Source organism: Physella acuta, unplaced genomic scaffold (genome assembly GCF_028476545.2).
Source record: "Physella acuta isolate Inbredline_101_S28 unplaced genomic scaffold, ASM2847654v3 ptg001693l, whole genome shotgun sequence".
NCBI lineage: Eukaryota > Metazoa > Mollusca > Gastropoda > Physidae > Physella > Physella acuta.
In genome coordinates, this window is record NW_026733206.1 from 38,121 (window position 1) to 55,000 (window position 16,880).

General features: G+C 36.4%; 1 protein-coding gene across 1 annotated transcript in view; it reads left to right on the forward strand.

Moving 5' to 3' along the window:
- The first annotated feature begins 11,337 nt into the window (after positions 1–11,337).
- LOC131929916 (uncharacterized) overlaps positions 11,338–16,880 on the forward strand; it is a 54,845-nt gene continuing 49,302 nt past the window's right edge. The window contains exon 1 of the mRNA XM_059286297.1: positions 11,338–11,597. The gene's annotated coding sequence lies outside the window, so the exon portion shown is untranslated. The remainder of the gene's footprint in view (positions 11,598–16,880) is intronic.

A 16,880-nucleotide genomic window follows, 5' to 3' on the forward strand; every position in this document is an offset into this window, starting at 1 on the left:
GTTTCTATTCATTGCATGATTTTTTGTAGGGCTTCCATACAATAATTATACCCATATTCATTTGATGGACGTAACGGCATTCGTAGAGTGATTAAGCACATAGCCTGTTTTTTTATTGTAATGATATTCTTTATAATATTCATGACCATATGGATTTTTGTTTTTTAAATATTGTAGGGATTAAATGCAAACTTTAAAATGCGTACTGTTTTGATACACTGGGCCGAGTTCACTTCATTGTAAAGTTGTCATGAAGTCTCACACGTCTTAATTACCGGCATTCACGGCCGCCCGGTAGTCCCTTCGAGAAACACATAAATAAGGTGTAGCTGGCTGTCACTTGGTTCCCTCCCTCAATTTAGACATAAACCTCCTATTGTACTCGAATCTGGAGGCTTTTTTGGGGGTTTTCCATCCGATAAGCATAAATTTAAATGCACAGTCTGCGTGATCTTTTACCTCACCCCAACAACTTTCACCCACCCCAAAGCACCTACTCATTATCTTAATTGGAGGCACATAATATAGAACCAGTTTATTTTTAACTAATAGTAGAGCCATTTGTAGAGTAATTGAGCCCAAATTGATGTAATGAAATGTGGGGGTGAGTTCAGGCCATGGTCAACATTAGTGGATTTCCCCCCACCTCAACTGGACAGAAGGCGTTACCTGGATGTTACATTTGGGAAAACACGTCCAAGTTGTAGGGAGGTTCTGACATAGCGAAGTTAGACACGGACCGATGTTTTAGAGTACCTAACATCACATCTCCTTAAAGCATTGACCTTTTGACCGAGCGGTTTAGAGATTTTTAAAATGTGAAACATCTCTAGCTGAGGCACACTCTCGCATGTATTGATTGCACTATAGGAATTCAGAATAGGCCAAGAGAGAAGTAGCCTGTAAATAAAGGCGTTACCGCTGTCCCGCACGGTAATACAAAACCGGATGAGACTCTATTGTAGGGCAAGGCATACCCCCCCCCCCCTCCACACCCAACATGTGCCCCAACTGTACCCCAACTGTCTCACGTCCAGAAGTTTCACCCATTTAAAAATTTAGTTATTCGTTCCTTGGAATTTAGCAGTATTAAATGTTTTCATCTTAATAAGTACAATTTTTTTAAAATGCTTTTCTATTTGTATTAAATTTAATTTTTAATTGAGCTTTATATATAGGCCTATTATATATATATATATATATATATATATATATATATATATATATATATATATATATATATATATATATATATATATATATATATATATATATATATATATATATATATATATATATATATATGAAGAGTTGATTTTCAAAACGCGATAAGCGCCATTTTTGAAAAAAACGAGATAACGTGCCCATATTGTAAAGCTACTCAGTTACTATTAGGAAAACTTAATTTTAATGTTCACGGTGCAAAATTTTCATTTTATTTCTATTTTGTAGCTTAACAAAAGCTGGATATACCTAATTTTGCAACGAAACGCAAATTTTGGGACAAAAAAAGCATCTTTTTATGCAGGTACATTTCAAAAACCATTCTAGTCCTATTTATATGAGGGTTATGAACCTAAAGACAAGCTGTACTCTTCAAATTAAAGTCTCTCGTTAGAGACTTGCATAATTTTAAAAATTATTCAAATAACTGAAATTACTCACTAAAAACACTTTAAAGTAACAGAAAAACATGGTACAATTGTAGTGAGATGATAACACTGGGAATATAAGTGGGTCTTAATAAAATAATAAACTAAAATATTGGACATCAGATGTATTATTAGAAAAAAAAGGATATACTGCGTTTTGTAGCTTAACAAAAGCTGGATATACCTCATTTTGCAACGAAACGCAAATTTTGGGACCAAAAAAAAAGCATCTTTTTATGCAGGTACATTTCAAAAACCATTCTAGTCCTATTTATATGAGGGTTATGAACCTAAATTGACAAACAGTTTTAGCATATTGTACAATGACTTCATGTAGGAAAAAAGTGCGATTTTCTCGAAACCCAAATTTTGGATATATTGCATTTTAAAAAATCAACTCTTCATATATATATATATATATATATATATATATATATATATATATATATATATATATATATATATATATATATATATAATCCCACAATTCCGTGGCGCCGCCCTTGCGAAATTAAACAAAAAAAGATTTTTTTTTACAGAAACTTTCCCAAGAGAGTTCTAATCAACTCCCCAAAGTTTGATGGCGATCGGAATAACGCCGTGAAACCGCAATCGACGTTTATTTTTATATACCGTACATTGAGAAAATCGAATTGCACCCTCCTGTGGCGCCGCCCTTGCGAAAATAAAAATGATTTTTTTAATAGAACCCTTCCCTGGAGTGTTCTAATCAAGTCCCTGAAGTTTGATGGCTAACGAATGAACGTTGTGAGACCGCAATCGACTTTTATTTTTATATACCATAAATAGAGAGAAAACAAATCGCGCCATGTCGGGGAACACCCCTGCGAATTTGAAAATATTTTTAGCGCAGAAACCTGGAACGGGATATTATCAACATCTTACCAATGTTTTACGGCCATCGTGTGAACAGTGTCAAGGCAATTCACTTTTATTATTTTATATACGTATATAGAGAAAAATTGAACCCTCTCGTGGCGCCGCCCTTTCGAAATAAAAATGATTTTTACAGAACCCTTTCCAATAGTGTTCTTATAAACTCACCAAAGTTTGATGGTGATCGGATGAATGGTGTCAAACCAAAATCGACTTTTATTTTTATATACCGTATATAGAGAAAAAACAAATCGCGCCCTGCCGGGGCGCCAACCCTGCGAATTTGAATTTTTTTTTTCGCAGAAACCTCCCCAGGAATATTCACGACAACTTCCCAAAGTTTCACGGCAATATGATGAGAGGTGTAGTAATGCATAAAGGACAAACAAACAAACAAACAAACAAAACATACATTGCTTTTTATATATATACTAGCGTACCCGACCCCCGCGCGTTGCCGCGGGGATAGAAGAAAGTTTGACGAAATATATTAGGATTTCACCAACGCGTTATCAATTATAATTATATGTTCTTAGACGCGTGACCTTCTTTTCTAAAAGTGAGTTATTTAAATGTAAACAGTGCCTGCGCTTGGATCTTAAATATCAGGACACGGGTTTACCTACACTACCGCATGAAAACATTGAGTGTACATTAATCACTCACCGAAATAATATGGTAAAACACTCTTCGGTGACCGCCTCTCTGTCAGAGCGTAGAAGGGCGCTCTCAGGGTCCCCCCCCCCCCCCGATTACACTACCGCATAGGCGCGGCATACTACCCCTGGCTCCTTAAAACTAACAGGCGCCATCGGCCAAATAGCATCCTGTTAATAATGATGCAGATTTCGTCATTCGCTAAAGTGACACAAATGATCAGGATTTTTTTTCTTTAACACGTAAACAAACTATTTGACGTGTTTTAAATATCAGTGTGAATGATGCAATATGCTAGCGTTACTAATGGTCTATTATTAGATGCTCGATCTCAATTTCTGACTGGATTGTCTAATAATAGATGCTTATTGCATCATTCGCAAAGTGACGAAACTCTACAGTAGGCTCCTCATATTCAAAAAGTTTTTTTTTCATCTTTCGCAAGGTGACGAAACTGTACAAAAGGATTTCCTCGCGTTACAAAGTTATTTTTAGAAACCTGTTGTAGTTTTACCGCTGAATATTGTAGTAACCCTTACTCGCTATTCAGGACGATCGATTAATGGATGCCAAGTGCCAACACAGTCGCTCTAGAACGCTGTGCGCCAAACCGTGTATTGACGAAAGTTGTACCATATATGGCGCCGCCCATAAGAAACTTTAGTTTTCTTTTTTGCAGAAATATTCTCGGGAGTATTCTCATCTACTCCCTAAAGTTTCATGGCACTCGGATGAACCGCATCCGAGTTTTATTTTTTATATACCGTGTATAGAGAAAAATAAATCGCCCCCCCCCGGAGGGCGCCACCCTTGCAATATTACACAATATTTTTTTTGCAGAACCCTACTATAGAGTGATCTAATCATCTCCCCAAAGTTTCATGGTACACGGATTTTATAACCGAAATTTTATAAACCGTATATAGAGTAAAATCGCAGCCTCCCGTGGCGCCGCCCTTGCGAAATTAAAAATGATTTTTTACAGAACCCTTTCCTAGAGTTTTATAATGAACTCCCCAAAGTTTCATGCCTATCGGATGAACGGTGTCACTGCATTTCACTTTTATTATTTTTATATACCGTACATAGAGAAAAACAAATCGCGCCTTGCCGTGGCGCCACCACTGCGAATTTGAATTTTTTTTTTCGCAGAAACCTCCCCAGAAATATTCACAACAACTTCCCAAAGTTTCACGGCGATATGATGAGAGGTGTAGTAATGCATAAAGGACAAACAGCCAGACACACAAACATACATTGCTTTATATATATATACTAGCGTACCCGTCCCCCGCGCGTTGCCGCGGGGATAGAAGAAAGTATTATGACGAAATGTATTAGAAAGATTTTACCAACGCGTTACCAATCATATGTTTTTAGACGCGTGACCGTCTTTTCTAAAAGTGAGTTATTAAAATGTAAACAAAGCCTGCGCTTAATTCATAAATATTGGGACACAGGTTTACCTACACTACCGCATGTAAACATTGAGTGTACATTAATCACTCACCGAAATAATATGTTAGAACACACTTCGGTGACCGCCCATGTGTCAGAGACGTACAGGGGCGTTCTCACCCCCCCCCCCCCCCGATTACACTACCGCATAGGCGCGGCGTACGACCCCTGGCTCCTTAAAAGTAATAGGCGCCATCGTGCCAAATAGCATCCTGTTAATAATGATGGAGATTTCATCATTCGCTAAAGTGCCACAAATGAACAGGCTTTTTTTCTTTAACACGTAAAAAAGTATTTGACATGTTTTAAACATCAGTGTGACTGATGCAATATGCTAGCGTTACTAATGGTCTATTATTAGATGCTCGATCTCAATTTCTGACAGGATTGTCTAATAGTAGATGCTTATTGCATCATTCGCAAAGTGACGAAACTCTACAGTAGGCTCCTCATATTCAAAAAGTTATTTTTTCATCTTTGGCAAGGTGACGAAACTGTACAGAAGGATTTCCTCGCGTTACAAAGTTATTTTTAGAAGACTGTTGCAGTTTTACCGCTGAGTATAGTAGTACCCCTTACTCGCTGTGCAGGACGCTCGATTAACGGGTGCCAAGTGCCAACATAGTCGCTCTAAAACTTTGGGCGCCAAACCGCGTATTGACGAAAGTTGTACCCTATATGGCGCCGCCCATAAGAAACTTCAGTTTTCTTTTTCGCAGAAATATTCTCGGGTGTATTCTCATCTACTTCCTAAAGTTTCATAGCACTCGGATATTAAACAATATTTTTTGCAGAACCCTACCATTGAGTGATCTAATCATCTCCCCAAAGTTTCATGGTACACGGATGAACGATGTGAAACCGAAATAGACTTTTATTTTTATAAACCGTATATAGAGAAAAATTGCAGACTCCCGTGGCGCCGCCGATTTTTTTTTTACAGAACCCTTCCCTGAATTGTTCTAATCAACTCCCCCAAAGTCTCATGGCTTTCGGATAACGGTGTCACACCAAAATCGACTATTTTTTAAAATATAACGTATATAGAGAAAAATCGCACCCTCCCGTGGCGCCGCCCTTGCGAAATTAAAAATGATTTTTTACAGAACCCTCCCCCAGAGTGTCCTAATCAACACCCCCAAAGTTTCATGCCTATAGGACGAATGGTGTCACTGCAATTCACTTTTATTATTTTTATATACAGTATATAGAGAAAAATCGGACCCTCCCGTGGCGCCGCCCTTGCGAAATTAAAAATTATTTTTTACAGAACCCTTCCCTAGAGTGGTATAATGAACTCCCCAAAGTCTCATGGCTATAGGATGAACGATGCCAAACCAAAATCGACTTTTATTTTTATATACCGTATATAGAAAAAAACAAATCGCGCCCTGTGGGGGCGCCACCCCTGCGAATTTGAAATTTTTTTTTCGCAGAAACCTCCCCAGGAATATTCTCAACAACTTCCCAAAGTTTCACGGCGATGTGATGAGAGGTGTAGTAATGCATAAAGGACACACAAACACACAAACACACAAACATACATTGCTTTTTATATATATATATAGATAGATAGATAGAAAGATAGATATATAGATATATATATATAGGGGCATCTTCCGCTTGAGTTTGCCGCGGGCATCTATATAGGTCTGCACACAACTGCGGGCCAGGCACCGGGAGCAGTGTTGCGTGACCTAACAGCTGTGGTGTTCTATTTATAGCGTGTGTGTTCGTGTGTTGTCCCTGTCAAGTCGTATGCTAAATGTCAAGGCCAAAGTCTGTCTGTTAAAATCTGTCTCATTGTATTTTGCCCTATTTCTGCAGTTCCAAATTATTTGTCTGTACATTGCTACTGTCCTTATTTTATGTTTCAATATAGTCCTGTCTTGCTGTCTAGGTAATTTGTTTAAAGTTATCCCTATGTCAACGTTGAAAGTCTCGTTCTTATTCCTTATTATTATTTCTTAAGTTTTCTTCATGGTCTGGATGGTTGGGCAGTCTATGTAGATGTGTGTATCTGTTTCTGGAGTGTCTTGTTTACATAGATGACATAGGGGTTTTTTTTTTTGTGTGTCGCTAGTTGTTACGTCCAGGTTAGATTCGAATTCAAGACCGACTCGGGTTAACGTTCAATACGTTTATTAGGTCTCACCAATCACATTACAGCATAGCCCTCGACTTAACCGCTACCAACTAACTAACCCCTGACAACCATTCACTCCAGCTTTTATACCGCATTCGACCTTGGGATAACAATACACAAACACACCGGGGTTAACAATATTCTAGGGTAAACTCAACTCACACACTCACTCTCCCCTAATTCTAGATCATTCTATACTATTCTAGTCTAACCTACAACTGATCCGTAACACTAGTGGTGTGTTGGTCTTGTGTTGGTGTCCATGTCTCAGTGGTGTGTTGTGAATCAGTCTGTATGCTAGTTCCCTTTCTTTAGGTGTTATTGTTTTGAGGTGAAGGTTTCCAAAGGTGTCCGTTGTGTCTGTTAGAGCGAATGTCCTACACCAAGATATTTTATTGCAAAGTGGGATGGCAAGCTTCTGTACTAATTTTCTATAAATATGTTGGGATATTTTTTTTAAAAAGGTTTTCGTTTGTTTTTGAAGTTTGTATGCATTCTTTTCTGTGTAGAAATTGTTTAATTTTTGTCCTATGAAATGTTGGGAGTTATTGTTAATTTTAATATGTTTATTTATTTTTATCCCTATGTAGTAATGTGCTAATGGGTCGTGTTGTGGTTCACTAATTATTCTATTTACATGTGTTAGCCTAAATGTGTTTATTTTAGTTTGTATGTCGTGTAGATTTATTTCCCCATGTATTTTGCTTTGAACTAGTGTGTTGTGGCTAATGTTATTTATAGTGTGTTGAAATATATATTTCCTAATGTGCTTGTTTATTTCTTTGATTGTTGATTTTGGGATTGTTTGTGCTGTGGCGATGTATGTTATTTTGGGTATGATGTATCTGTTTGTGATTGCGGCTCTTGAAAAAATTGTGGTTGTGCTATACTTGTAGAAGTCTATAGTTTTCTTGATTTTGTTTATAGTCTGTTTCCATATTTTGTTATTTTCTAGTGAGGGGTTGTTCTGGTGTGTTATGCCGTATATGTGTAAATCGTTTTTGGTCGTCATGTTCAGTGGGTATGTTTGTCTGATTTTCCATCGTCCTAGTCCCATAATTTCTGTCTTGTCTAAATTGATTTTAGTCCCACTAGCCTGTCCGTAGTCAATGAATTTTCCTACTACTAGTTTTATTGAGTTTTCTGTCTGCAATGTAAAGGCGGTGTCTTCTGCGTATGCTAATATCTTTTTGTTCGTCGAGTTCGGTATGTCTATTCCTTTAATGTCTGCGTTTTGTCTGATATTTTCTAATTATGGTTCTAAGGTTAAAATGTATAATATGGGTGATAGGGGGCATCCTTGTCTAACTGATTTGCCTATACTAAACGGTCTGGTGATGTCACTGTTTATAAGAAGGTGACTTTGGGCGGTTGTGTACATTATTTTGATCCAAGTGGTGAAATAGTTTCCTAAATTGTTTGTCTTGAGTACTTTGTGTAGGTATTTATGTGAAACTCTGTCAAATGCTTTTTCTTGGTCTAATGTTAAAATGCAGGCTTGCGTGTTTTTCTCGTGTGTATATTGTATCCCTAATTAGGTGATTGTGGTTCAGTATGTTTCTGCCTGTGACACTGCATTGTTGGTCTGTATGTATTAGTTTTGGTAGGTATGGTTCTAATTTGGCTAAGAGTGCTTTGGTTATTATTTTGTAATCTGTATTTAGGAGTGAGATGCGTCTGTAGTTTTTGGTAAGTTTAGGGTCTGTTTTTGGTTTGTGAATGAGTGTTGTGTATCATGTATTGAAGTTTTCATGGCACTGTTCTAGCATGTATATTTCTGTAAATGTATCTAATAGGATGGGGATTAAGTCTGTGATGAAAGTTTTGTAGAATTCACTTGTCATGCCGTCGGGTCCGGGGGATTTATTGTCGTTAAGTTTTTTAATGGCTTTCTTAATGTCGTCTAAGTTACAGTGTGTATCTATTATGTTTTTGTCGTTGTCGTCTAGTGGTTTGATGTTGCATATGTATTCGTCTTGTTTATCGTTGTGTGTCGGTTCGCGTTTGTCGTAGTCCGTAAATAAGGATTGTATCTTTTCAGGGTCTGTCGTCTCTTGATTTTCTCCGTCCATTATTTGTTTGATTTATTTTGATCTTTGTATGCTTTGTTCTAGTATGAGTGTGTGGTGTGTAGGGTTTTCTGATCACATCCTGTCTATTTTGCTTCTTATTTGCGCTCCTCTGTATTTATATTCTTGTATTTCTGTCAGTTGGTTTTCTAATGCGTCAATGTCTTCCCTACTGCTATTTGTTTTCTTAAGTGTTTTTAGTTGGTCTTCTATTCTTTTTCCCCTGTCTTGTCTAATTATGTTAATGCTTTTGGCTATTTGTATAGTTGTTTGATATCTGTTTTGAAGTCTTCCCAGTGTTGTATTTTATCTATCCTAGGCGTTGATTGTATGTAAAATTGAATAGTGTCTTTAATTCTCGATCTGTATCTTTCGTCTGAGAGTAGTGAGTTATTTAGTTTCCACGGTGTGTTTCTTTTAAGTTTTAGTTCAAAATTGTTTAGTGTTGTTATTACTGCGCTGTGGTCGCTAAATTGTAGGGTGTGTGTAAGGTGTTCCGCTCTGTTTATTTTCATGTCCTGTGGTGCATATATCCTGTCTAGCCTAGCTAAGTTACCTTGTGATTTGTTACCGCGGGTGAATTGTAGTGAGTGGGGGTATAATGTTCTGAACTTGTCAACTAGGTTGAAGTGTGTTGTAATGTTTTGAATCAGTTTTACCTGAGCTCTGTCTCGTTCTATACGTCTATTTTTTCCGTGGGTCCAAATATGTCTATCGTTCTTTCTATACAATTAAAATCCCCCAGTAGTATGTTTGTATTTTGTTGTCGGCAGTTTGTTTAGATCATTATAGTAGTTTGTGTTTCGTTTTTCCGTCTGTTCGTGTACGTTAACTATTGCTAGTGTCCCTGTTTGTCCCTGTATAGTCGTTATTATTAGTTTTCCATTAGTGTCATTGTACGTGTCTTTTAATTTGTAATGATTGGAGGTATTGGATATGGATGTACCACTACCTGTTTTGATCTTCCTTAGACTAGGATATGCTAGAGTGAGTCCTAGGCTAAGTGTGAATCTGTCCGCTGTGTGTTTGTCTTTGAAGTTAGTTTCTTGTATTGCTATGAAGTCTGGTGTATAAGTGTGTATTAGTTGCCTTAAGTGCTTATCTTTATGTCTAATGCCTGGATGTTGAGGGTGATGATTGTGAGTCTTTCTAAGTTGTCTCCCTTGCCTGGTCCGCCTTGGTTGATTTGGGGCTTGGGGGGCTGATAATTCCACTGGTGGTCGTTTGATACTTGACCTGTCCGGCTTATTGGATGAAACCACGCTGGCGTATGAAGTGGTTTGACTGGGTATTTGCTCGATAGTGCTTATGCGTTCTGTTCTGTTACGTCTGTTGCTTTCCTTGACTCGATGCTGTCTGTTAGCTAAGCAAGATCAATCAGAAACTCATTACTATTTTAGGAAGAGCTTACGTTAAATATAAATTGTTTGACATGAAGCGATGACAGCTAAAGTGTAAACTTTAGAGCATGGGGGTTGATGTCCAACTAAGTGACAGACGTATATTTCATGAGAGAAAAAAAACTCCTTCGTTTGTGTTTGTAAATTTAGAAGAAAATAGCTTATAAGAAAATCAAAAGGAAAATTATTTTTACTGTTGTTGATAAGAAAATTTTTTGGAGCCCCCGAATTTGGGTGTCTCCTGTTTAACTCCCTAATCTGCCTTTGCTAATGAGCTATGGCCTTAAAAGAAAATTGTCTGTACTCTTGAAATAAACATTGCCATAGTCTATGTAGTTCCCACCTGCCTTCTAGTTTCTGTTTTAATTCTTAATAATTCGGCAAATAAAGCAACAACCTGATTGTCTGAATGCTTGAGAGTTAGAAATAACTCATAGTGTAAACCCTGGAGGCATATAGGTTACAGTATTATTTTATATATTTTTGTTACCGCCGAGTGAAGCGATCTGACGAAACAACTTTTAATTGCTAGGCCTATGTATTTTTAAAAAATGGGTCAATCATGTATCACAATTCGACTGCTGTATGTGTTTTTAACGCTAAAAACGACTCATTTTATTGTCATAAGCGTTCTCTGGTCTAGACTATGTTATTTTTAGGGAGCGTCCGCTTTATCTAAACATTAACACTTCAGTTTTTATAGTGAAAAACCAACAATTAAGCGGTAAATTTGGGGCCCCTAAAAATCTGGGGCCCCTGGCTGCAGCCCTTTCAGCACCCCCCTTAAATCCGCAACTGCGTCTGACACAGGTTCAGTGCACCTCTAGTAAAGGAGTGGAGAGACTAGAGCCTTCGTATAGGCCTAACTACGGCTGCACAAAAAGTGACGTCACGCTGTATATTTCAAGACCCGTGAAGAGATGTGTAACGTGTGTAGGCCAGAAATGGGAGGGCCAATAAACAGTATTCGAATACACTGAGCTTTGTGACTGTTTCAGGGAATAATTTCTATTTTTAGATAGATTCGCCGAAAACACACTGAGGACTGTGTATAAAAGGTACTGTTGATGATTCTATGATTCTTTACGTTATTCAAGAACAGTGCTTGTGATTGTTAACACTCGGACCGTGTGTTTCTATGATTTTCCTTCAAGATCTGAAATCTAGAACTGTTGTGAAAAGGCAATCATTGGGGCCAAGTGCAAGACAAGATTTAGTTAATTAATTAGTTTAGTTAACGTGAACTTTGCTTTGTGTTTAAGGAACTTAGCTATGATTGTTAGCTGATGTTGTAGAATGTTTAGAAATTGAAAAATAGGTATGTTGTGATTGTGTCTGAGGAATATGATGTAGACACATTTGGTATTTTGAAATAGGAATAACTGTCAAACAGGTATGAATGTGACGACTTTGACCGTAAGTAGAACAGCAACTTTTTGTGGTGTTGCGTTTGGCATTAGTGGAGTGGACCTGCCAAACATTGTTGGTTAAAAAAGGTGGGATGAATCAGTGGCGGAACTATATAAAAATGGTCACCCGACAAATTCTTTTTTAGGCCCTCCCCCCATATATATATGTATAGGCCTATATATATATATATATAAAGGCCTATATATATATATAGGCCTATATATATATATAGGCCTATATATATATATATATATATATATATATATATATATATATATATATATATATATATATATATATATATATATATATATATATATATATATATATATATATATATATATATATATATATATTAACTTTGAAAAAAATTACTATGGTGGAGGAAGAAATCTATCAGTTATTAAGCTAATATACGAGTTTCTAGGCTTTGAGCAACATTTACTATCCATGCATTTAACGGAGTCAAATACTGGCTAGTTCACAAATGAATATCATGCTAACTCGTATCCTTTCAGAGCATAGAAGTTTCAAGGAGTTCAGACTCTTTTGGATCTATGCATGCTGTCAAGTGTGACCATATTTCTGACAAAGTGTTTCCGGCAAACTGAAAATTCTTCTTCTCTAAATCTGTGTCTATTGTGACTCCTCTTTCGTTCAAATGACTGCCGTAGTGGTCATGGGATAAAATTAAACCTGCGAGCTCATTGCTAAGTGGCGCCTTTTTCCTTTCAGCCTATTAAATGCACTTCTTGCTGGTGCATTGATAGCAATGAACAAACCCATAAAGTTCTGATTGAGAAAGTGGTGTACCGCAACTTTAATGACATTTTGATACCTAGCGTTTTCGTTTGGCCCACCATCCACCGTCAACACTAATATTGGTTTAACAATTTGATCCACACCACTCTTTGTGATATCATCAAATTCATGTAAAGTAAGTAATTTTTTCAAAATCAAGTCCATGACAAAGTGCTGTGGATGAGGAATGTTTACCGGATCTGATTGATATGTATGTTGGGCCGGAGTATCCAACAGCTTCTCGATTTCCCAAGGCGTTGGGCTGAATTTTTATCACGGCATAAACTGAATGTAAAACTCATACTAATCTATCCATCCAAAATTTTCCATGACACAAAATTGACACCTAGTGATGAGCGTACGCTTCCCTTGATTTATGCGCCATTCCGGTTGGGGGGGATGGGGATGGTGAGAGGTGTGTATCTCTTTCTACCATTTGTGCCCTATTAAAAAACCCGAGAAACCTAAGGACCGTTTTAACGTTAATTTACTAGAGGGCTGATCAAACGATGTTTGTCTTGAGACTGTCTTAATGAATATTACTACTTTATTTTTTTTCCTGTAAGTTTTTATAGACGAAGTATAGAGAAAGTCTTGTAATCGTGCAAAAAAAAATCGAGATTTTTTTCAAATCTCGACGTTTTACACCTCACTGATACGGAAAAAACAATTTTGCAATCTTGTCCGTATGTCTGTGTGTCTGTAAACACGATAACTTGAGTACCGTTACAGCTAGGTTGATGAAACTTCAAATATGAGTATGTTATCAAAATCGTAGATCCGTTTAAATTTTTTAACGATTTCCGATAACCGGAAGTGGAACTTTTTCTACTTTGAATTTTTCAAAAGCCTGTAGCTTGAGTACTATTTCAGACAGATAAATGAAATTTCACATGTACGTAAGAGATCTAATTGTCTACCTTCTGTTAAATTTTGAGTAATTTCCGTTGACCGGAAGTAGTAATTTACGCTACTTCCGATTTCTCAAAAAACTAATGTACATTTTTAAAGTACTAATAATATTGCGCACTATTATGCACTTTTTTTATTCGGCGTTCTCTTGGTGTGCAATTCTTTTGTCTACGAGATTTTATTCTATTTTTAAAACTTTAAGTATTTAAAATGGATTAAAAATCATGTCTATAGCCTGAGTTCCCATCCCCTGTTATTTTATATAAGAACGAGCCGGCCCGCGGCATAACATACGCCGCTATTTAGTTGTTTTATTTTCTACTTTTCAGTAATTCATAATTTGTGAATTCGACAGTACCAACGCTGACACTGAAAATATTTCTTTATTTCTTTAAAACACTATAAGGACCATAACCCCCCTCCTTCCTTCCCCCCCCTCTCCCCCCCCCCCTTTTACGTTTGAAATCGTTGGCTCTGCTTGTAAACATTTAGAGTGAACACAGCTCACTAAGATCATGTAGGGGTGGGGAGGTAGGGATCGCGTTTACAGCTTGTTTTTTAGCGGCTCCCAGAAGACAATTATATATATAGATATTCGAGAAAGTTTTGGGGAGATCACTCCCGGTTTATTAATTACTTAAACTCTTTAAAATAGAATAGAATCTTATAGAAAAAAGAATTGCACACCAAAGTGAACGCTTAACAAAATGTGTATATTATTGCGGAATATTATTAGTACTTTATAAATTAACAAGTTTTTTTTTTTTTTGGAAATCGGAAATAGCAAAAATTACTACTTCCGGTCAACTGAAATTACTCAACATTAAAGAAGGCAGGGAATTAGATATTTTACTAACATGTGATATTTCATTTATCATTCTGAAATAGTACTCATGTTATAGGCTTATCGAAAATCGCTAAAAAGTTGATACGGATCTACGATTTTGATATAATACTTATATATGAAATTTCATCAAACTTGATGTAACGGTACTCAAGTTATTGTGTTTACACACATACATACACACATAGAGAGAGAGAGAGAGAGAGAGAGAGAGAGAGAGAGAGAGAGAGAGATTTTTAACATTTTTTAAATTAGCGTGAGTTGAATTTATTTTAAAATTACCTCTTTGGCAAAATTATAATACAGCTTAATTAATTAGTTTTTTCGACATTATTATTATTAAAATGTATCCACTTTTTCTAGGAATCTAAACATAAATGATATTTGACATCCGTTTAATATGTTTTAGCGATTTGCGTGTATTTAATATTTTCTTTACGTTATGCGAAAGGGTTAAAACGGTGGTAACTATAAAATACATTTAAGTCGTTATATAAACAAAACCTTCTCTATTACTTATAACAAGACACTGTGATGCAAGTAAAAAGCACGACATGTGGTGTGTTTACTTTTATGGTTCCAAAATCTATACCTATGACGGAAGGAATGACTGACACATTACCAACCCACTTATATTATAGATTATTATACTCAGCCTAACAGAAGTCAGTATAGTAGTCAAACAATTTAGATCTAGATTCTAGATCCAAATCCAGATCTACTCTAGATCTAGGATTAATCTAAACTCCCCGAATCAAACAAACAATAGCTAAGCCAATGCAAACACTTAATAGTTGCATGCATGGATAGAGGCTGGCAATCAGATTATAGATCTAGATCAGTTTTAATTTTAAAATCAGACCTTAAACAAAAGTTATGAATTTTTCAGTCGTTAAAAGTAAAAAAAAAAAAAAATTCAGACACTCAGGATATATACCTTATATAAGGAAAAATACCTTCAACGTATGGACCAAATTTTTAATGTTTTTCAATAATAGTTATCTACAGCAGTAGCTGAAGGAACATAATCAGTAACAATGAGTGTACAATAAAAAGGCACACAATCCATAGCAATAGCTGAACTGAAAGCACACTTTCAATAATAATAGATTGAGTATGCACAGGATCAATAACAACATGTGGGGTGTTAAAACAATTAGCTGCAATAGATAACGGAATCTTTCAATATTTAAGTTACTTTATGGCCTTATGTATCTCTTCTTTTAAAGGTAGGTTACAGTCGATATGGAGATCACTTTCAGCTGGTGGTATATCTTTCATACACTATGGAGTTAATATTTAATAGCTCTTAAAAGTGTTCTTCCCATCTGTCCTTCTGTAAAAGGTATTACCATTCCATTTTTTTGTCTTCACTGGCCTCTACGGCTTACTTATATCCTGTATCATTTTCATTGTATTATAAAGGTCCTTATCATTCCCTTGGTAGAGGGCTTCTTCTGCTTCACTCGGCAGCAATTTGATATGATTGTGTTTGTCTTTTCTGATTCGTGTATGTGTTTCTGTTGTTTTCCAACATGTTCTTCTTCAGCTTGAATTTTACTTTAGCAATAAGAACGTGATGGTCTAAATCAACATCAGCTCCTCTCTTGACACGTACATCTTGAACGTTTTATAACACATAAATGGCCTATCTGGTTTTCTGTAGACAAGCCAGGCGATGCCCAAATAGATTATGCATTCTTTTGTGATGAGACTCCATCTAATTACTAAGTTATTTGTGACTCACAAGTAAGCAAATCTTCTGCCATTTTCTTTTACTTTTTCCTAACCTTTACTGCCCCATACATTCTTCATATCCTCAAGTAGAAAATAACACATTAGTAGGTTTTTTAAGGTATATCAATACATATTATATTAGCACTAAGACTTATCAATCTCAATCTCCCAATTTTATAAATAACTGTCTTATATTCAACAGGGAATAATTTATCTAATAACCTATGGGGGCAGGGGGTAATTGTTCTCGTGGGTCCTAGAGTCGTTGATGAAACCCTTATATTATAATGTTTCATTACTTTGGTGTGTAGGAGTACATCACAGTAACGCGCAACACGGTACGCTGGTTTATATATATATATATATATATATATATATATATATATATATATGTATATATATATATATATACTAGCGTACCCGACCCCCGCGCGTTGCCGCGGGGATAGAAGAAAGTTTGACGAAATATATTAGGATTTCACCAACCCGTTAACAATTATAATTATATGTTCTTAGACGCGTGACCTTTTTTTCTAAAAATGAGTTATTTAAATGTAAACAATGCCTGCGCTTGGATCATAAATATCAGGACACGGGTTTACCTACACTACCGCATGAAAACCTTGAGTGTACATTAATCACTCACCGAAATAATATGATAGAACACACTTCGGTGACCGCCTCTGTGTCAGAGACGAAGAGGGGCGCTCTCAGGGCCCCCACCCCCCAATTACACTTCCGCATAAGCGCAGCGTACGACCCCTGGCTCCTTAAAACTAACAGGCGCCATCGTGCCAAATAGCATCCTGTTAATAATGATGCAGATTTCGTCATTCGCTAAAGTGACACAAATGATCAGGATTTTTTTCTTTAACACGTAAAAAAAATTATTTCACG